The sequence below is a fragment of the Rana temporaria genome, chromosome 2 (genome assembly GCF_905171775.1).
Source record: "Rana temporaria chromosome 2, aRanTem1.1, whole genome shotgun sequence".
NCBI lineage: Eukaryota > Metazoa > Chordata > Amphibia > Anura > Ranidae > Rana > Rana temporaria.
This window is the reverse complement of record NC_053490.1, coordinates 158133008-158156217: the sequence shown is the minus strand read 5'-3', so window position 1 is coordinate 158156217 and position 23210 is coordinate 158133008.

The following is a 23210-nucleotide window of genomic DNA, read 5'->3' as shown; positions in this document are numbered from 1 at the left end:
GAATGGTTAGTAATTAGCCTTAGTGTTTGGGTGGGGAGTTTATTGTTCCTTTAATGCCTTGTATATAAGACTGAAATAAACCATTAAAGTTGATCATTACATTTGGAACAAGTACAGAGCTGTGTCTCGTCTTGATTCTGGGAAATTGGGATGCCTACTGATTTGTCTGTGTGTCAGATGAGCTATCGTAGTTGATGGAAGGTCGTAAACGGTGGTGACCGTTACAATAACCATGTGTTTTTTTTTCTGAGCATTTAAAGCACACCAAAAAAATGGCTGGTGACTAGCATTGAGCTCTGGCATTTAGCACCGTGAGGGACATTTATCAAAGAAATTAGGTACAAATCACGCTGACTCTTAGTAAGCAACATGTGACAGTTCTTATATGTATGTGTACTTCGCTTTTAATTCTGGGCAGGCAAATGAGAATTTTTTTTTAACAGATTTGCAACAGAATTACCTCTGGAGATAAAACAGATTTAATGTGTTTTCATTTATTTTGCCTGTAATCCTTGGCAGGCAACGGAAAAAGCATTTCATGGGTCTCTAACAGAATCACCAATGGAGATTAGACAACATTTTTACTGAAAACACACACAATTAAGAAGAGGTCAGTGACAGGTTTAATTTCATTACGACACTTCTTTAAAGCAGTTGAAGGAGGAATTTATGAATTCAGCTGAAACATTTTAGGAAATGTGTCTTATATTCTTTCCCATTTCTCCTGTTTAGCATTGCCACAGATAATTGATACATGTTCCCCTGAGTATATAAAAAAATCACCAATGGGCATTCAGCAATGCAAGCTGCTATGCTCTTGGAATGCTGTTATACAAAGGTAGGAATAATGGAACACTGTCACCTGATTGACTGTGGTAAAGTGTATGCAGGCACATAGAAGGATAGTGAACAGTGGCGGGCCGTCCATTAGGGGTGCAGAGGCACCGCCCCCTAATCTACAGTATGTGTCCTGTCTCTAATCTACACGCAGGGCACCGGATGCATGGATTTCAATGGAATTTTTGATTTTTTGCAGCACACGATTAGAACCTGAGGCTCCAATTGGCTTAAAAAAAGGGTGGACTCGGGGTGCAGAGTACTGCACCCTGAGCCCCCCCAGTTGTGTGACAATAGCGAATTAATATTTGCAATTGTCTTCCTGATTTTCCTCCTGGCCAATCAGGAAGTGGGTCTTAAGACTTGATTGGCCAAAAGGACACGCAATCGTATTGGCCGCCAAGGGAAAGAGGAGGGAAGCTGCCAAGGAGGATGCCGCTGTGAGGCTGGAGACGCAGGGTGAAGTCGCCGCCCTGGAAGAGATGCAGGAAGGAGCTGAAGCTGCTGGTTAGGGTAAGTGCAAAGGGAGTTGAAAAAGTAAATAAATAATGAGAATAATATTTTCTCTGTGGTCACTGATCTCAGCACCACTTCTTCAGGCAATGCTATCCTACATGGCTGCAGCTGCCCCTTTCCACCAGCCCTCCTGGTTGTCTCTCTTTCTACACCATTCCACCCGACTGACTCTTCACCAGCCCACCCAGCTGACCCACCATAGTAGCAATGCAAAATCTCTCTAGACCTCACCCAAAGATCTTCTTCTGGAATATGATATCCCCTCTGGAGATATATCAGAGTGTTGGGTCAGGCCTAGTTTGTAGAAAACAAACAGAGAAAGCAGTCCTCTACTTGCTGTCCATCTCTGTAGCCCTCAGGCTGAACAGTTTACATCAGCTCCTTCATAAGTATATATGGGGATTTGGGAGTCTTTTGATGCTGCCATCAGCTCCCCTGACAGCAGCAGAGTGGCTTCTGGTTGGCTATCCGGCCTTGACAATCACCACCCAGTCCTTATAGATAGCCCCGTCCCAATTGCCATTCTTGTCAAATGTCCTGAAACCGGGTGCATGAAGTCCCAGACCATGTGTTCCTCCAATTTGGTCCAGGAATCATCAATAATGTCCATGATGTCCTTTGGGACATACAGATAGTCCAGACCCCACTCAAGTACTGTCCTACGCTACACTTCCCTCTGGAACCTTATGGATCTTGGCAGTTTCCATGGCTTATCTTTCCCCGAGGAGGACACAGGTCACGGGGGACCTCATTACCAACTGCATGTACTCAGCACTTCTGGTCTGGGTTGTGGATGGTCTATTCTGGAATCACAGCTGGACACAAACATCTTCCTGAGAGTCTCCCTACTACCATTCCTCTTCCGAGCTGGTATGAGATGTCAACTCCTCCACATTCATCATCTATGGGCCCAAATTCTGCGTGCAGTCTGGGCGACCCCCAGTCTATTGCCCCACCACTGCCTCTCCCCTCTGGCTCACCTGAAGTCAAGTTGTTTTCCTGCACTGGCTCCTTCCAGGTCAGGTTGATTATCGTCTGGCTCCTGCTGAGCAGCACTGAAAGGTACCAGTTCTCCGGCCGGACTGCAAGGCGAGGCGAACTTCCAGTCTTCTTTACAGATGTTGCTCATCTTCGTTGGGGTGTCTCTGTTCCTAGACTTAACACCACCTTTTGTGGTTGCTCTTTGGCCCATTCTGGCTTTCCTGGACTTCCGTGGCTGACTCCAGGTCTACACTGTCTTTGAGCGTCTCTTGCTTTCTCAGAGTCAGTCTTGTAAACAGCTAATTGCAGTGCCCATGCTAGCTACAGTATTTCTCTACACCAGCCCACCCAGCTGACTCCCTGGAGATCTCTCAGGGGAAAGGTAGAATATTTAAGCCCACCACTGTCTTCAAAGGAGACTGGCTACATGTGTCAGTCTCCCCCTTTGTTAGTCCCCACCAGTGTTGAATTATTCACTCTTTCCTCCCTTTGCTCCCATGTCTCCAGAAAAGCTTCCTCCCTTGTCTCTTTGGCAGTATCCTTCCAGTACCCGAGCCACAGCCCAAGGCAGGACAACCCCCCAGACTAAGGGGTACCCCTCAGGGCCACTGACAGCCTCCTCAACACTGTATAAAAACGGGGGGGAACTAATGCGCAAAACCAACCTAAACAAGGGCACAACAAAGCTAAAATAAAAAAATCAAACTAATAATGCAGCTGCCATGACTAATAGTGTTCACACACTTAAAGCAATTAATGACATGGGGGGTGTAATGGCGCTTGCAACAGGATCTAATTAAAACTAAATACTAATAACGATTTCCATAATGTGAATAAGTTGTCAGGAAAATGTGCTCCACTGGTTCCTGTGTAAACTGTGTTCGACTCTGAATAAAATCAAATACCCACCCAACAATAACTGGGTAATGTGGAGAGTAATAAGAGTGGATAAATGATGATAAAAAAGACAAATGTGCCAGTGACCCGCACAATATTAATAGCGAGTGATCTGGAATCGTTCAGATAAAATTAACAAGTAGTAGCTATCTTCATAAACATACAACATATATAGTGCAAATATGCAAATGAGCTCAAACCAATCCAAAGTGCATAGTGCAATAAATTAATAATATCCATAAAAGTGAAAAAAACATCAAAAAGTGGAAGAAATGTAAATAATAAAATTCCAATCCATGCATAAAAGTGAAAAAAATTCAATCCATAAATGACTGCAGTGAAAAATGTCCCATATAATTCACCAAGGAATTAAAAAAATAAAATAAATAAATAAATAAATATATCAAGAAATGACAATATAAAAAAAATATATATATATATAAAGAAGCGTGTCCAGTGCAATAATAACGTGAAAATGAAAAACAATCCAATCCAATAGTCAAGAACGCAATATCAAACAAAGAATGAATGAATATAAAATGCATCTGTGCTTCACTTCTATTAAGATTCCATGATGAGTGCTTCAGTGCAAAGTAAAAAACTTGCTTCCAAAATGACAGACTCCAAACCTTTCCACAGTGCAGTAGTGAAGATGGAAATAGATAATACAAGCCCCTTACCTTGAAGCGGCTTGTATGTAAGCCTTGTAACATGTAAATGAAGGATGTCCCACAGCCAGCCTGCCGTTCTTACACTGCATAAACAGAGACCTGATCCCAGCAATGGCACTCAAAAAGAACACAAGGAGGCTTCCATAGCGTAAGACCATTCACAATTTAATGAGTAAAAACAGTTAAAACACTTACAGACAGAGCTGTATAAACAGCGTGTAGTACGATCGGATCTCCGCTCTGCGGTCGCGAGCGGATGAAGTCACCAGCAATCCTCCTCTTACTCACGCGTATCGTAACGAACACACGTATGATTAAGTAACGTGTGTTCGTTACGATACGCTTCTATCCAGCAACAAGTTGCCTTCGATAGTGAGACTGTATCAGACCTCACCTCTGAATTTATACTACACACAGTATTACTGTGCGGCCTTTGCAACCACTTTCCGCATACTTGTCACATTGCAACTGGGTCCTAGGGCCCTCTTATCTTAGTCTATATTTTTTACACAGTTAAACAGGTCCCCCTTGGTCGCCGTGGGAGGCTCTTCCCGCAGTTGGCTGCGACTTCCGAGCAATTTGGTGTTCTCTCCATAGAATTCTCCTGACGAAGCGACTCAGTCGCGAAACTAGTCGAGACTCCACCTTGGGTGACCTCCACTTTCACCGTGATCCTCCCCTTGGAGACTACTCTAGCCCGGTGATTTGTATGGCTGGTCTCGCTATATGTTCATTGTCCTGTATTATTGTTTTGATGTATTTTATGACTGTTTGTCTTTTTGATACCATGTTAATAAATGTATATATAAATATTTTACCTAACTACTCTCTGAGTTTACCTGTCTATACAGTACCGAGATAGTCCTCTTGCCCCCCTCTCTTCTGGTCTTTTGGGTCTTTGGGGTCCCTTAAGTCCTAATTCTATTCTAAGTGTTGTAAACTATAAAGAAGTAGATTTGCCATAAATATTTTGCCACAAACCTCCAAGAATGTGCAGATATCTACAGTGGGCAAATCAATGTGATTCTGTTTGCCCTTGCTTTCTTGCCATGATTTCTATTTTAGTTTTCACAGCTGTCCCCTGTAAAGGCTTACTGAGACAGGTGATGAACTGCGTATGACCGATGCAGCTCATTTCCTGTCATTTCTACACACGTTACCCCCAGTTTGACAGGCTCAATCCATAACTATAATGAATAGAACTGTCATTCACACAAAGCTCAGAAAAGTGTACTAGCACAAACAAACATGCAAAGGCAATAATCTCTGAGCATTTGCTCAACTTCAAAGAATGTACAAAACTATGAACAAAAAGGACATTTCCTCCCTATTTACAAAAAGTCCTCTTTCCTTCCTCCTGCACAAACTTGGTTTACACAGTAAAGCACCTGCTGCTCACTCTTACGGGAACTAACAGTTTTATTGTTAGCTCAGCAAAGACCCATTACAAGCAGGGAGTCTCAGTCCCTTGACAAAGTAGTGCAGTGGGCAAAGAGCATAACATTCTTCCTTCTGCTTCCCCGTGGCCACTGAACCCAGCTCCACTTGCTTGAATAAATTGCTAGCCCACCTGGCTGCCACCAGCCATGCCTGGCTGATCTTCCTCCCAGTCTTCCTGACTGACTTTCTGCCCCAGTCTTACCCGACTGGCACACTTTCATGGAGATTCTCCAGGGCAAGAATGACAAATAAGCCCACTGCTGTCTTCAGAGAGCACTGTTACAGCTGACAGTCTCTCCCCTTGTGTTGTCCCTGCTCAATGCTGATCTCTACTCACTGTTTCTCCTTTTGCTCTGTCTTACTGCCTCTCCTGAATGTTCTCCTCCAACTCCTGTGGTGGGATCCTTCTAGGCCAGTTATTCCAAGCCTCCAGCCCAAGGTATCACTCCTCCCTGGCAGGGGGTTCCCTCAAGGGCCACCAACAGCCTCTCCTCAGCACTCATCTCCATCTTCCACCCGACATTCACTGTGTTAACTGTAGCCACGGGCAAAAATACTGTGTGAGCAAAGAGAACCAGGCAGGCAAGTATATACCAGATAAGTAATATAGAAATTACCAGATACATATGAGTATATTAAGGTCTAGCAATGTCTTTTGTATCTGACCTTGACAATAATTGCGTGTTTTGACAGAATAATAACACACTTTTTGGCTATTTTTTATTGTTTAATTTCTGCTTTCCTAAAGTTCACATGTTGAGACCCTTTTCTGCTAATTGATTTCTTCTTTCCACACACCAACATAAAACTGAGTGATGAAGCATCATGTCTGATCCTTGAGAATTCTGAAGTGTTTGACATTTTTATGAAATTGATTTTTACTTCAAATATTCATATCATTGACCTTTATGGTGTGTAGTTTATTCTGTGGAAATTTCCCTCTTTCTTTCACATTTTACTTTCCCCTGTAGAAATTGACAATACTAGGTTCAGGTAAAGATGCCATTTTATGAAGTTCTTTAGAAACGTAGTCCATGCTGAAAAGTATAAAAAGTATGAAATTGAGATAAAATACTGGAAAAAATAAATGCAACTGAACTGCAGCAAACTTTTTTACAGTTAATGTTTTGAATTACTGGTTTAGCTCCACACAGTTTCCCAGATTTTAATGAGAGTGAACCTGTCTTTTACACTCAACTGCTCATTAAAGGGAATTTGGTGCAAAGCAAAAAGTTATGTGGGAAACTTCAAAGTTCTGTTCCCTGAATCATTTGTTACATAGTAGTTCCAGTACAGTGATTTTACTCTCAGAAATGTTGAACACATTCAGTTTCTGTCCCTCATCTACTATACAGCCAAAAGATCCACCATCGAACCACCTGAGGCTTCTCTCAGAGGTATTTTTCTTTGCAACAAATTTATTTTTAAATAATTTCTAATTGACACATCATACAAACAAATATGTTGCACGCAATGCATTAATGGCAACAACAAGCACTCTGTAAGAATTAGGTGCAAACTGCAGTACCCATAACAGTAATATAGAATCCATTCTCTATACAAAATGTTTGTTTACGCGTTCGTCATTCCTATTTCTGTTCTTTTATGTTCTTTTTAATTCACTGCTTCTTGTAAAGGAATGTAATGTATGTTGGCAGTAAAAAAAAAGCTAATACATTTAATGCTAAATCATTCTTTGTATGTTGTTATCAGAACAAAATAATTTGTATGTACAAAAGTGCAAACACTATAAAGACTAAGGGAAATGGGACTGGTTAAAAGCTGCAAAGCCAGGCAGCTATTACATATGACATAGTTTTATAGTTATAAAGCTGTGAAAATGGATCAGACAACACCGTAAAACTGGTTAATGTGATTTTACAATACTAAAAAATGGTAAAACAGAACAACACTGTGGGGTTGACTCACTAAAGCAGTGCGCCGCCAGTATAGTGTGCCGGTAACAGAATCCACCATTCACACTTGCGATCTCGGCACACGGGAGAATGCAATCTGTGCGCCTCTATGAACATGGCGCAAGGCATCTACAATTCAATATTAACTTAAGTTGGGGGTGCCACAATTATGGGGTGATGTGAGGAAGTTTAGTAACAACTGCCCAAGTAACAGACATGCTGTTACTAGAATGAGAAAGTAACTTTTTCAGAGATAACCTGCTGTGCCTGCAAGTACATTTAGAACAGTGTGAGATCCGTGATGCGCGAGCGGCTCTTGCGCCTGTTCACATGAGTTTTTTCATTGCACGCCCAAAATCTTAGTAAATGTTAAGCAACGTACATGCAGTTGCATGCATTGTAAGGAAGCACCGCTAATCTTGACTATTGGTTTACCTTTTTTTTTTTTTTTAGGAGATTTGCTCACAAGTTTTATGAGCATGTTACATTGCCAACATGTAACAAGTACCTTGTTAAAATTATGTAAAAAGACTCTCGCTAATCTAGCTCCTTTTTTAAGTTCTAAAAGTGCATGAGCTCCTCCCTCTAACGCATATGATTTCCTTTGGCTAGCTTTTACTTTTAAAGGGGAAATCCACACTCCACCCCATTCTCAAAAGGCCACCCGTGAGCTTCCTTCACCAATCCAAACCACATCCTTTTCCAGAGCATAAAACAGGGCCAGGTATGAAAGGGGTGAGAAGAGCAATCGCCCAACCCCCTCTTGATCCATACAAGGCTACATGCACTCAAAGTTGTCTGCCTTTGGGGCATATTGGGCTCATACCAATATCAACCACAAAGCACCTTGTACCCACTAGTTTAAAGGGGCATTCCACATTTTAAAATCCCCTGTCTGCAGCCCCCCACAACCCCAGCCTAGGGTTGTGTGGAAGAGGTAAGGAAAAAATACTGCGCTGTCTCAGTGTGTATAAGAAAAAACAAAATAAAAATTGTGATGTGCAACGGCTGCCGCAACTAGATATGCAAGATACACACACTAAAACAATATAGAAAAAAATGTAGCTGCGCTGCAATGCACTAGTAATTCACAAACAAATGTGAAAAAACAAACCAAAATGAATTAATGATTGAAAAATAAAAAGTCTGTGAAAAAAAGTGTCTGCAAAATCCAAAAGTGACTAACACTAGATCAAAAAAAATGGACCCCCACAGTAGTCCTTATCACTGTAAACATTAAGTGATGTATATAACAATAAAAAATGTTACAAGGTAGCACTGTAAAATATGACGATCCTTTCTGCAAGTTGGTTATCGGTGACTTCAAACAGATTAGCGCCCAAGAAGAAGTGTCAAGAAGTTAAAGAAAGTGATCCTCCACCTATTATATCAAATCTCCTTACCGACTTCAATGGATCTCTTGTCAGGAGATCACAACAGCCTGTGGCTATTTACCCCCACCCAGGGTCTCTCAGTGGTGAACAGCAACGAGTCCCCTATCTCCTCCACGTTGGGGTCTCCTCAGTATGTCTCCCAAGTGGGAAATCCCCATAGAAATATAAAAAACTGCCATAGTGTAGTACTTTCAAGTATTTATTCAAAGAAAACACAGATGTTCACTTACAGTTAGTTGTAGTTTAAAAGCGTGACCATAACATTTTGTTCAAGCCGGTCGGCTTTCACTATCCGCCCGTCCTTCCGGAAAATAGCGTTATCTTGTCGGTGACGTCAGCATGCCGCTCCTCCCCACACCGTTTCGTCAAACCTGATGTCATCCAGGGGCCTGTTTGTTTTTTTTTTTTCATGTTTGTTTGTGAATTACTAGTGCATTGCAGCGCAGCAAAATTTTTCTATATTGTGTGGAAGAGGACCTTGACCCCTGAATATGGAAACAAGGTGGGCGACTCGTGGGTTGGCTTGCTGTGTGTTTGGCTTGGGGGTTTGTTAGTGTTTTGGATGGTCACAATCTTTTTTTATTTTGGGGTGGTATTTTTCACGTAGGGGTTATCATTTAAAGTCTTGATATACCCAAATCACCTGGTATGTATTGGGGGGTGCCATTTTTATTTTATTTTTGGTTAAGATCTTGCAGCTGCAATGTAGATTTGTAAGTTTCCTTAAAGCTGTAAATCTTTGAAGCGGCAACACTTTACAGGCAGTGTAAGCCCCCCCCCAAGTTACTAGCTTTAAAGCAATTTGGCATTTTTAAAGGCACTTCTCCTTGTTTCGTTTTTTAGGGTTGTCAAAATTGGTGACATTGATATATGTCCCTCAAGGTGGGACCTGGGCCCACATACCCATTTTAAGGCCAATAACTAGAATATAAGCCAGCCAAGTGGGGACTACCAAAATGAACAGGTTAGTTCCCATAGACTGCAATGGTGTTTGATGTATAACTTTTGACCATGTTAGGCTGTTTGTTTGCTCCCCAGACCAGGGGGTATTTGTCGCATATGTAATTTTGTAGCATGCTGGATGATGTGCTTAATTTTGGACAGGGGGTGTCTTATTTTGTGCTAGCTGTATTTGGTGTGTGTCTTTGTCTGTGTGTGCGTGTGTCTGTGTGTCTGTGTGTTTGTGCTGCATTACTTTGCAAAATCTTTTTTAAGATGTTGCGACTAATGTTTAAATCCTTAATAGACTATCTGCTTGTTGGAGCAGTCCTTTTAACTGTTAATTTCTTCTGCAAAATGGTCAGACCTCAAAACCGTATTCTGTTAGTGTCTCAAATTAACATACATGTCTTTTTGCTTTCCTTGCTGTTTGTTGAATAATAAAATTTGTAGCAAATTTTTATGTTTTATGTGCTTGGTATTTATTTGTTTTGCAGATGCATGCTTAATTCAAGTAATGCATTTTACACTCCCTCCTAAAGAATTTTTATGGAAAACATTTCCCAGCTGCAGCTTAAATAGGCTGATTGGCATAGCAAAACCAAAAAAGATGTTACGTGTCTAAAAGATACTTTAGAGCAGTGATTCTCAGCCTAAGGCCTCGTACACACGGCCGAGAAACTTGACAGAATCCATCAAGAAACTTGGTGGGAGAGCTTTTTTGCCAAGGAAAACATGTCGTGTGTACGTTTTTCATCGAGGAAACTGTCGAGCAACTCGACGAGTTCTCTTTTTCCTCTACGGGAGTCTCAATTTCCTCATCGTGTTCCTCGTCGGGCTGGCTTTCAACGAGAAACTCGAGCGTGTGTATGCTAAATAACCCTTGCATGCTCAGAATAAAGTATGAGACGGGAGTAAAAGTAGCATTTGTAATGGAGATAACACATTTTTCACGCTGTAACAGACTGAAAAGTGCAAATTGTCTCCGACGAAACTTTTACTTAACACGCAGTAACGTGAGATTAGCAAAAGCAGCCCCAAGGGTTGTGCCAGTGGAATCGAACTTTTCCTGCCATTGTATGTGTTGTACGTCACCGCTTTTGAGAATGTGGAGATTTTGTCTTGACAGTGTGTACGCAAAGCAAGCTTGTTGAGTTCCTCGACAAGCCTAACAAGGAACTCGTCGAGGAAAACAATGTGTCTTTTCCGACGAGTTTCTTGATCGTGTGTACGAGGCCTCAGTCTTCAAGTACCGCCAACATGCCATGTTTGGGAATTTATCTTAGATAAAATGGCTGTCCAAAATACCAAGCCATTGACTCTGATTTAAAGCACCTGTGGACCAACCAGACCCTGGAGCAATACTTACATTGTTTTTCTTATTTTTATTAGAATGACTGGGTATCATTACTTACACTAGCTGAATTTTCATACAATTGCAAACACTCCATTTTTTTTCAATTACAGCTTTCATCCATCATTCCTACCAAATACAATTCCTGAATGCTCCCTTCCAGCTGTGGTAGAAACCGTAACCTTCTTGGAATCCAACAACAAAATGTTGCAGGAGACAATCACCAAGGCACAGGAGTACAATAAAAGAGCTTTTGACAGGAAAAGATGTGGGGAATTATTTTTGGACCCAGTGATCAGGTATGGCTAGTTATAACTAATCTGAAATTGAGGCCGAAGTTTGTGGGCCCATTCCCAGTGAAAAGAAGAATCAATGATGTGGCTTATGAATTGGAATTACCATCCACATGACCGTACTAAAACCTGCCATTCCTGATCCTTTTCTCGAGCGGAATACAGGCCCAACTGAGCCAATGTTGGTGGACGGGGAAGAGGAGTATAAGGTTGAGGCGAATCTGGATACCAGAAAAAGGAGGAATCAGACCCAGTACGTAATCAAGTGGAAAAGGTACGGTCCTGAAGAAAATTCTTGGGAACCTGAAAACAACATCCATGCCAGAAGGTAGGGTTGTCCCAATACCGATACTAGTATCGGTATCTGGACCGATTCCGAGTATTTGCGGGAGTACTCGTACTCCCGCAAATACCCCCGATACCGAAATAGAATACTTGCCGCCGCCGTTACGCCGCATCCCGCCGCCGTTACGTCGTATCCCGCCGAATCCGCGCTACCGCCGACTGTTTAACACGCGCAGGGAGTGTAATGATTGGCGCCGTGCAGCGTACAGACACTCCCCCTTGCTCGGGTGAACTGTCCAATCCCGAGCAAGGGGGAGTGTCTGTACGCAGCTCGGCACGATTCATTACAGCTGTAATGATTGGCACCGCGCCGCGTATAGACACTCCCCCTTGCTCGGGTGAACTGTCCAATCCCGAGCAAGGGGGAGTGTCTGTACACAGCTCGGCACGAATCATTACAGCTGTAATGATTGGCACCGCGCCGCGTATAGACACTCCCCCTTGCTCGGGTGAACTGTCCAATCCCGAGCAAGGGGGAGTGTCTGTACGCAGCGCGGCACCAATCATTACACTACCCGCGCGTGTTTAACAGTCGGCGGCAGCAGCGGATGCAGGTAAGGGGGATATGGGGGGAGACAGTGGCTGGATAATGGGGGGAGACAGTGGCTGGATAATGGGGGGAGACAGTGGCTGGATAATGGGGGGAGACAATGGTTGCATATGGGGGGAGACAATACCTGGATATGGGGGACATGGCTGCATATGGGGGGAGACAGTGGCTGGATAATGTGGGGAGACAGTGGCTGGATAATGGGGGGAGACAATGGTTGCATATGGGGGGAGACAATGGCTGGATATGGGGGACATGGCTGCATATGGGGGGAGACAGTGGCTGGATAATGGGGGGAGACAGTGGCTGGATAATGGGGGGAGACAATGGCTGGATATGGTGGGAGACATTGCTGCATGGGGGGAGACAGTGGCTGGATAATGTGGGGAGACCGTGGCTGGATAATGGGGGGAGACAATGGTTGCATATGGGGGGAGACAATGGCTGGATATGGGGGACATGGCTGCATATGGGGGGAGACAGTGGCTGGATAATGGGGGGAGACAATGGCTGGATATGGGGGGAGACAGTGGCTGGATAATGTGGGGAGACAGTGGCTGGATAATGGGGGGAGACAATGGTTGCATATGGGGGGAGACAATGGCTGGATATGGGGGACATGGCTGCATATGGGGGGAGACAGTGGCTGGATAATGGGGGGGGACAGTGGCTGGATAATGGGGGGAGACAATGGTTGCATATGGGGGGAGACAATGGCTGCATCTGTGGGGGGGACATGGCTGCATATGGAGACACATTTAAAAAAAAGTATCGGTATTCGGTATCGGCGACTACTAAAAAAAAAGTATCGGTACTCGTACTCAGTCCTAAAAAAGTGGTATCGGGACAACCCTACCAGAAGGCTTATTCAAGCATTCAACCAAGCCCACCCAGAGAAGATAGCCCAGTTGGGCATTCGGAGGCATTAGGAGGCAATGTCAGTAAGGCTCAGAAGACAGAATAATAGCTGCAGAAGAATCCCTGTTCCCCGAATGCCTGGAAGAAGAGGAGCATTAGCGCATAACGTGACAGATAAGGGCAGCAAATGGGCTATTTAAGCTGGATCAACACCAAGGATCAATGCTGTCTCGTCTACAGCGTTGTGAATATCCTGTTTCCTGTTACCTGCATCTGCTCTTGAAGTATTGACCCGACTTTTTTCTGACTATTCCTGTTTTCCACCTGCATCGACCCTGGCTTGTTCTTTAACCATTCTCCTGCCTCCACATCTGTACTCAGGGCCGCCATCAGGGGGGTACAGGCAGTATACCTGTAAGGGGCCCGGAGGTCCCCAGGGGCCCGGATGGCAACCCTCCCCCCCTTTTTTTTATAAACAAATTATTTTTTTTTTTATATTTTATTTCTTTTTTTTATATATATATATATATATATATATATATATATATATATATATATATATATATATATATATATATATATATATATATTAAAGGGCTCAGAGGTCCCCAGGGCCCTGGATGGCAAACCCCCCTTTTTTTATAAATGTTTATTTTTTTTATATATTTTTTTAATTTATTTTTTATTAAAGGGCCCAGAGGTTTATTTTTTTTATTTTTATTAAAGGGCCCAGAGGTCCCGGAAGGCAACCCCCTTTTTTTGCAATTTCTTTTTATATATATATATATATATATATATATATATATATATATATATATATATATATATATATATATATTTATATTTATTAAAGGGCCCAGAGGTCCCCAGGGCCCTTTTTTAAAAAGGGGGGTTGCCCTTTTTATAAAAAAATATATATATATATATTTTATAGATATTTTTTCTTTCTTTTTTCTTTTTGTTGTAAAGGGCCCCCCCGCTTCTTAATTTGCGGCAGCCACACACGCTTCTCAATTTAAGGTGGCAGCATCCCCCCCCCATGGTTCTCTGCTCCAAGGGGCCCATGCCTGAAGCTGTGTAAGGGGCCCCATAATTCCTGATGGCGGCCCTGTCTGTACTTGACCTGATCGTTTTGCGTTTGACCCGGCTTGTCTGACTTACGTTACAGTCCTTCCAGAGATGCCAAGTTGCTAGCACCTGTCCAGCTACCTCTGGGACCTACTCTTTGGCTAAGTACCAGCCTGTTCCTGCCCACAGAGTCCTTCTGCCATCTGGTGGACTACTGGAAGCCCAGAGTCAGAGGTGCAAGAGAGGCCTTCCTCTGCATAAACCAGGGTCTACCCACCAGGTATGTGACACTGGAGCATTCAGAAGTTTAGAAAACCTTCTGTAACCAATGCCATGAGTATGTTTTGCCACAATAAGTTTGCAAAGGTCTTCAGAGCGCTCTTTACTTTTACCCATCTTGAGATGTTTTCTGTGTGACACCTTCATAATGAGACCTTTTTATAGGCCATCAGTTGAGACCGAACCAGCTGATTTTAATTTGCACTCACAAAGAGCAGGATTGATTTCTAATTACTGATAGATTTCAGCTGGTGTCTTAGCTTTTCATGCCTTTTTACACCTCCCATTCTTCATGCGTTACTTCCTCCTGTATTGTAACTGTACTGTCTGCCCTCATGTTGTAAAGTCATGCGCAAACTGTTGGCGCTATATAAATTCTGTATAATAATAATACATTTTCCCTGTCATTCAATTTTAATACACATAACTTCATTTCTGAACTTATTTATATTTTTTGGCTTTATTCTATGTATGGGTGATTGCATGGGTTGTTACCAACATGTGGTGAAAATTTCATGTCAATAGCATCTTTAGAAATATATTTGCATTGAAAAGTGTTGACGTGTTCAATACTTATTTTACCCGCTGTATAGATATATATACTGTATATCTATATACATATTAACTTGCTGTAAAGTGTGAAAAGTGTAACTATTTTGGGTCTGTGAGGAAGCACAGGAGTTTATACTTCTGCTTCCTCATCAAGCTGTGTTTTTCTCTCTTCTCTCCCTGCTATTACTACTTCTGAGGTGGAGAACCATGGGGGAAGATATTTAACACAAGCAACCAGTTAGGTGCTTTCATTGTACCTTAATATGTAGCTTCATTGTACCTTTATTAACTTAAAGTGGATGTAACCCCAATTCATGAAATTTAAGCTGGGCACATATATCTGCAGTTTTTTGTTATATCTATTCAAATAGCTAAGTCCTGTAGCTCTCTCCTGATGCGTTCCTCTGTTATCAGCCTGATAACACCTGACAAATTCTCTGGCACATCAGATAAGAGCAGCCTGAATTTTTTCTCAGGGGACATTGCTAAAATAGATTAGCAGGGAGCTGGCCCTGTTACAAAACACCTCAGAGAGTCTCTGCCTATGATGAGAGGGGGTGTGTGCCTTTCCTCCAAACAGCAATTTTAGCTATCTTGGCTGTATGCCAAGACATCACATTCTGTGTTAAACAGGAAGAGAAAATTTCCTAACACGATCTGAACTTTCTAAACAGTATATAAATGTGAGGACAGCAGATATACAGTACATGTAAAACCTGTGTAGCACTACCCCTGAAGGGGCTGCTGGATATTTTTGGGTGGCACGTTACCTCTATCTTCTCGCTGTCCAGGGTACTAGATGAGAGCTGATAAAGTTCAATGTCCACACTTTGCACTTCTTTTTCTAAGATTTATTTGCTGAACTTGATAGAAAGATAAAAGAAGTGAATGAAGAGGTGGAAGGGTAACAGGTAGATAGGTTCAGGTGTGTAGTTTCAATCCGTAAACACTCCTGCTTCCAGTGACACAGCTTTCGTTGCCACTGTAGCCAGAGTGGGTTTTGCGCACCCAGATAGTTTTCTCTCACTAGCCTATCAGCTAGGGTGACACACGGAAAAATGGTACAGTCTCTGCCACAGACCTTCCCACAGATGGAGACACTTTTCAGTCCAGAATCCCAGCAGTACAGGATTCAGCACCCGGGTCTCTCCAAAGTAACTTCTTGTAGAACTTGAAACTGACAGGCGATCACCATCGAGCCTTTCAGTAAACGGTGCATCCTTCGATGAAGTTCAACGCCTCTCTTGAGACATCAGCCTCGTGCTCAGTCCTCTCCAAGATAGGTCCTTCATCAAGCGGCTTCCTCCCTCAGGAAGGGCAGCACAGGATCACCTTCCAATGCGTAGACCCAATCTGCATACTGGGCCTACTCAGAAGATCACAACCCCAGACCAACGTGGTCCCAGAGCCAGGATTACAGGAACACGCACCCCGGCCAGGAGGGCCACGTACGGGGGTGGTGGGACGACAGACTCAGGATCGACGACCTAAGTCTAGTGACGTCTGTCCCTTAAGTACCCCTCCCCAGCATGCACAACGGGACGATCAACCCCACTGATTGGCTGCCGAGGGAGAATACTCAAATCACCTTGACCTAGCTGCTGCCACCCTTGGCCTGGAGTAACAACTACACCCCAGGCGAACAATAGTGGTCACTCACAGCACAGCCATGGCTGAAACAGAAGCCAAATTTGCTCAAAATCACACATGTCTGAGTAAACTAACTCTCAGGCCGCGTACACACGGTCGTTCCAAACCGATGAAAACGGCCTGAAGTCCAGTTTCATCGGTCCAAACCGACCGTGTGTACGGCCCATCGGTCTGTTGTCCTTCGGACCAAAATTTTAGAACTTGCTTTAAAATCGAACCAATGGACCGCTGCCCAATAGGTCCAAACCTATGGTTAGTACACAAAAGCATCGGTTCAAAACCCGCGCATGCTCAGAATCAAATCGACGCATGCTTGGAAGCATTGAACTTCGTTTTTTTCAGCACGTCGTGTATTTTACGTCACCGCGTTCTGACCCGATCGGTTTTTGAACTGATGATGTGTATGCACATCAGACCATCAGGCCACTTCAGCGGTGAACCGATGAAAACGGTCCGTCGGACCAATCTCATCGGTTTGGATCGACCGTGTGTACACGGCCTCAGAGTCCTGCTAAATTTACAATAGCGCTGGCTCAAAAAGTGGAAGCCGCTACACCTGTGTAGGGATATTTGGTTCATCCCTGTGTATCATCTGAGGCTGTTAACTTCACTGGGTGTATGGAGGGTTTACATCCACTTTAAGTGGCCGCTTCTCACTCAGCTCAACTTAACATCATCTCCACTCCTCGGAACAGGTAGGCAAACTGCTGTGCAGTAGAGATAAGCCATCATAGTCACTATCACAGCTTATCTCCCTTTAATAAACACATACCTCTGTCCACAAAAAAAGCTGTGTGTTGGCAGCCCATTACAGTGTTTAAGAGCCGGCAGATCAATAGATATTTTTCTGTACTTGCAGGGTCTTTAATGAGATAAAACATGGGGTAATGTGACTGTATTACAGATATGTACTGCATATTTTTTGCCTTGACATATGCTTTAAATCAACCCTATTGTTTTTATATTTTTCTATTCCAGTATTGATAGCATGGTACCTGTAGGAGCTTCAGATAATCTAAAGGACTACTGTTGAGAAAACCTTTAAAACTGTATGCAGTTAACATTCGTAATGATAGTTTTTAAAATAAGATCATGATCAAGAAGAATATTGTATTCTCATAACTGTATGTAGTTATTACATGTAATGGTTGTATTCAAAATCAGGACCACTATCCATACAAATATTGTATTCTGAAAACCTGCATGCAGTTGAAACATGTAGTGATGTTTTCAGAATAGTAATTCTATTTTTTATTTAATGTTCCCTTATTTTTTATTTTTTTATACACCAAGCTGTGCAGAAAAAGTGACAGTGATAGAGTTTGAGACAAACTGTAACACTGCCAGGGTGCTTACTGCAGTCCCCTTACATTTACGTGGTTTACATTTTCTTCAATAAAAAAAAGCAGTTGTTTCAATTGCTCAAAAATCCTAAGACTGGACTGTAGTAACATAAATTCAGAACAAGAAAATATAATTTTACATGTCATTTTTCCTATGAAGTATAATTTGAACAACTGTAGGCTAAAAAAAATAATGTCTGGTTTTGTCCATTTTGCATGATAGGTCCCCTTTAACAAAACACATGGAAAGTAAAACAAAAGAACAGGACTGGTTCAGGACAGTACGTCTTAAAAATATTAGCCCAAGGCTTTGTTCTTAGTGATTTAGGTTAATGAACACTCACCTACTGTCACTGCAAGTTATAACCAGAAAAAATTGATGGATGAAATGTATAATTCAGAAATGTAAATTACGAGCCAGCCACTCTTGCGAAACAGATAACGCGTCCTTCACTACACGCTAGAAACGTCATATAAATTTTCCTGCGGCCAAATACAGGACATCTCTACTTTTAGTAAAAGTGCACAACAGTTCTCACTGCCCTTTAGCTATTATACATTGTCAACAGGGGCAGAACAGAGGGTCCCCTAATCACGAATGGACACTGGGCTTGTCAGTTACATGGTGTGGCTCATTTTCATTTGATAGATTCAGAAGGAGAAAGGAATAAAAAGGGACATCTTCCAGGATTCATTTTCAGATGACCTTGTGCTATAGGATGTTTAAATTGCCTACTTCATACAACTCTATAAACTTCACTATTTTCATTTGCAGGATTAGATTGAAGTGTCAACTATTTGTGATGAATTGTGCAAGTAATTTATGCTCATGTTCTTCTTTGCTCCTTTCTTTTTATTTATATGAAAGCAATATAATTTATTTACTTTAGGGAAGCTTTATCTGGAAAGTGGGACTTTAAAATGTATATTTGTATTTCAAACTCTTCTACAAAGACCAGCTCTTACTACAGCCTGTTTCCAGCTAAACAATATACTGCTTTAGAAAGCTCCTCTTTAAAATGGAATCTATCAGTAGATAAGAATTCACAAGAGATACAAGAATATGAATGAGGTTGTGCAGCAAAATCAATACTATAACTTTCTCATATTAAATCAGGAGAAAACAATATAGGGTAGTTTAGTGGGGTTAAGAAAAAGCATATCTACCTCTGGAAGAAAGGTCAGCATATAATACATGTTCTTTTTTTTTTTTTTTTGCTACTACTATTTATACCAGCTGATCGAGCAGAAAGAAGGTTAGCAGTTTCACTCTGGAGCCTCGTACAAACGACCGGTTTTCCCGTCGGGAAAACTGCCATGAGAGCTTTTGGCCAGGAAAACGTCATCACAGTTTTCCCGACAGGGAAGCCAGCAGTTTTCCTATGGGAAACACTGCGATGGAGCACACACACGGCCGGGATTCCCAAACAAAGCTCTCATGGCAGTTTTCCTGTCGGGAAACCCGGTCGTGTGTAGGGGGAAAAGCCTCATACACATGTACGGGATTCCCGACAGTAAAAAGTCCGCCAGGAAACCCAAGGAGAAAACCGAGAACCTGCTCGTTAACTTTTTCCCCCTACACACGACTGGGTTTCCCGACAGGAAAACTGCCATGCGAGCTTTGGTCGGGAATCCCGACCGTGTGTATGCTTCATCGCAGTGTTTCCCATAGGAAAACTGCTGGGTTAAAAACCGCCTGGAATCCCGGTGGAAAAAAGAAAACTGGTTCTCTTTTTTTTTTTCCAGCAGTTTTCCTGTTAGGAAAACTGCTATGGAGCATACACACGGACAGTTTTCCCAGCCAAATGCTCTCATGACAGTTTTCCCACCGGGAAAACCTGTCGTGTGTACGAGGCTAAAAAGTTACCGAGCAGGTTCTCTGTATTCCCCTCGGGTTTCCCGGCAGAATTTTTACCGGATATCCTGTACGTGTGTATGAGGCTTCGGTCTGGGTATAGGCAGTGTCCCCAACAATTATATGATTTGATTAACACTATATGTGTGTGCGGGACTGCATGTAATCACACTCATCAAAAACATGCTGCTATTAGCAGTGGTGAGGGGGGGTGCCATTAGCTCTTAATGGCACTCCCATGCACTGGAAACGGCTATGCGTTTTCCCATGCTGGGAACCATACACTGTAGCACTATGCGGTTTCCCTGTGGCTGCAATTTTGGAAAAGGTACAGAAACCTTTTCCCTACATTTTCCATATGTACAGTAGCCCATTCAATTGAATAGGCTGCTGTGCCCACACCTAACCAGCATAGTGTGAACCTATCTGTAGCACACTCCTGGATAGGTGCTAGGATTATGCCGCGTACACACGGTCGTTTTTCGGCATGAAAAAAAAGACATTTTTAAAAACGTCATTTAAAATCATCGTGTGTGGGCTTCACATCGTTTTTAGGCTTCTGAAAAACGACAAAAAAAAAAAATACAAACATGCTGCATTTTTTAATGTCGTTTTTTAAAATGTTGTCTTTCGGGTTGTAAAAAATGATCGTGTGTGGGCTAAAACGACGTTTTAAACCCGCGTATGCCCAGAAGCGAGTTATGAGACGGGATCGCTCGTTCTGGTAAAACTACCGTTCATATTGGAGTAAGCACATTCATCACGCTGTAACAGACAAAAAAGCGTGAATCGTCTTTTACCAACACGGAATCAGCTAAAAGCAGCCCAAAGGCGAATAGAACTTCCCCTTCAGAGTGCCGTCATACGTGTTGTACGTCACCGCGCTTTGTTCATCATTTTTCAAAAACGATAGTGTGTGGGCAACATCGTATTTAATGATGAAGTTGGAAAAATTTCGTTTTTTGGACATGCTGAAAAATTTCATTTTTTTTCATGCCAAAAATGACTGTGTACGCGGCATCAGATAGATAGATTGAGGCTCCATGCACACTGGAGCTCATTAACTGATGTTTTTTGGAATTTAGGCCTTTTTTAAAAAGCCCATAAACTCTCTTCTATGTTATCCTATGTCTCCATTTACACATGGAAGTTTATCAGCAGTGGATTTTATGGGCTGTTTTCTGAACGCCCTAAAATCACGTTCAGGAGTTGTTTTTCTGACAACAAAAAATGCTGATAAACATCAATAAATGCTCAAAAACGTGGCTCATTAGCGTTAAACATTTTTGATCCATTGAAAACAATAAAAAAAAAAAGCTAAAAAACACTAATGCGGAAAAACACTAAAAAACAATAATAAACGCTATTGCAAAAACTGTAAAAAAAAAAAACGTTGAAAGGCTCACTGCAAAGCTACTGCCGTTTTTATAACATTATTTTAGTGTCCAGTGTGCATGAAGCCTAATGCCATGTACACACGGTCGGAAATTCCAAATGTTCGATGTGAGCTTGTTGTCGGAAAATCCGACCGTGTGTATGCTCTATCAGAGATTTGCTGTCGGAATTTCCGACAACAAATGTTTGAGAGCTGGTTCTCAATTTTCTGACAACAAAAGTTGTTGTCGGAAATTCCAATCGTGTGCAGCCAATTTTGATGCACAAAATCCCATGCATGCTCTGAATCAAGCAGAAGAACCGCACTGCCTATTAAACTTAATTTTTCTCGGCTCCTCGTACGTCTTGACGTTCGGAATTTCCGACAACATTTGTGTGACCGTGTTTATGCAAGATAAGTTTGAGCCAATATCCGTCGGGAAAAAATCCACAGTTTTGTTGTCGGAATGTCCGATTTTTGTGTACGCGGCATTAGTCTTGTTCACTATGTTTAGTGGAGCTGTATTTGTCGATAGGTAAATTTAGCTTGCCAGTGTATCTGTAATTGTTTGGGTATCTATACGATGCGCTGTTTCGGACTGTAAATATGTCCCCATAACAAATGTGACAACTATTACAAACACGACAATGAATAAATCTCATGTGAAATAAATTGAAAATAAACTTTTTACTCTTGGTGTGAATTATTGTGTGTGACCATACAAGGTACATACAAGGTACATATAACTAATATGCTACTGTATATCACACAACTAGAGTTGCAGGTGAATTAAATAGGGGAGTTCAAATATGTTGACTGGTGCTCCAACAATTCCTGTATTTGCATACAATTAATAAGTGGTTCCAACTTCCCACATGCAGTTTATAAAGGATTGTCCTTGTGCAAACAAAATAGTCCAAACTGTCAGTGATTCATCAAAGTGCTGTGAACGAAAGATTGGCCGGCTACCAAATGAAGTGATCCCACCAAGAGATCATATGCGTGTATATGAAATCTCCTCAAAGGGTAGGTGATCAGCCAGCTTCAGGAGATGGATCCAGCCTTGCTTATCTCACTAATCACAATCATCTCACATCATGTAGTGACAAAAGCAATGGAGAAGGCTCATAGTGCATTACTGTATAAAACGACTTTATTAAAAACAAAATTGCACTTACAGCATATTTGTTTGAATCGGGTAGTTTGAGCATAAGGTAGTGCATGGCTGCCTGCAGAACGGTCCGCACTAGTTGACGTCATGCTACTGTTTCCTGCCCGATGCGTTTCCTCTCTTGACTGGGAACAGAAGCTCCATTCCCAGTCGATGCCTTATGTGAGGCTATATGCAAGGATTTCTGCTTCAGCTCCACATTTAACTGTTTCTACTCCAAGCCAAGTCCACAGTTTGCTATATGCAATGACTTCTGCTCCATCTTTACAGAAAGGAGTGCACTGTCCTCAACCTGTACATAGTTTCTGTTTTTGGAGTATCCCACTCAATTCCCTCAACTCTATCCAAGTTTTCCAAAAATAAAAACAACAGACTGGTTATTGAGGAAAAGTGAGCTATAATTTGTGTGCCTGGCTGCAGGGCAATCCACTGGGGAGAACCTGGGTAACCTATGGGAGTAAGAGCTACATAGCCTTAGGGACCATTGCAACGGGTTTTGTATGTACCGTATTTATCGGGGTAAAGCGCGCACCGCCGTATAGCGCGCACCCCCAACCTAGAAGGGAAATTTGAGGAAAAAAGAAAATACTTACAGTTTCAATGCCCCTCGTCGGTGTCTTGCCCGTCGTCCATCGGCGGCCTTGTTGTCCGTCTGCGGTCTTGGTGGTGTCCTCCCTGCTTCTCCCGCGCTGTTTCTGAGCCGATCCCCGATTCCCACGCTGTGTTTGAATGCCGCCGCTGACATATACCGAGCGCAGTACACTCGGGCACGCTTGGCCACCCTCGTCTCCTCTCGCATAGGAGGCGGCACAGGGCGTGACCGCATGACCGCTAGGGGAGCCGAGCCTGGCTGAGTGTACCCGAGTGTACTTCACTTGGTATATGTCGGCGGCAAGGTTCAAACACAGTGCGGGAAGCGGGTATCG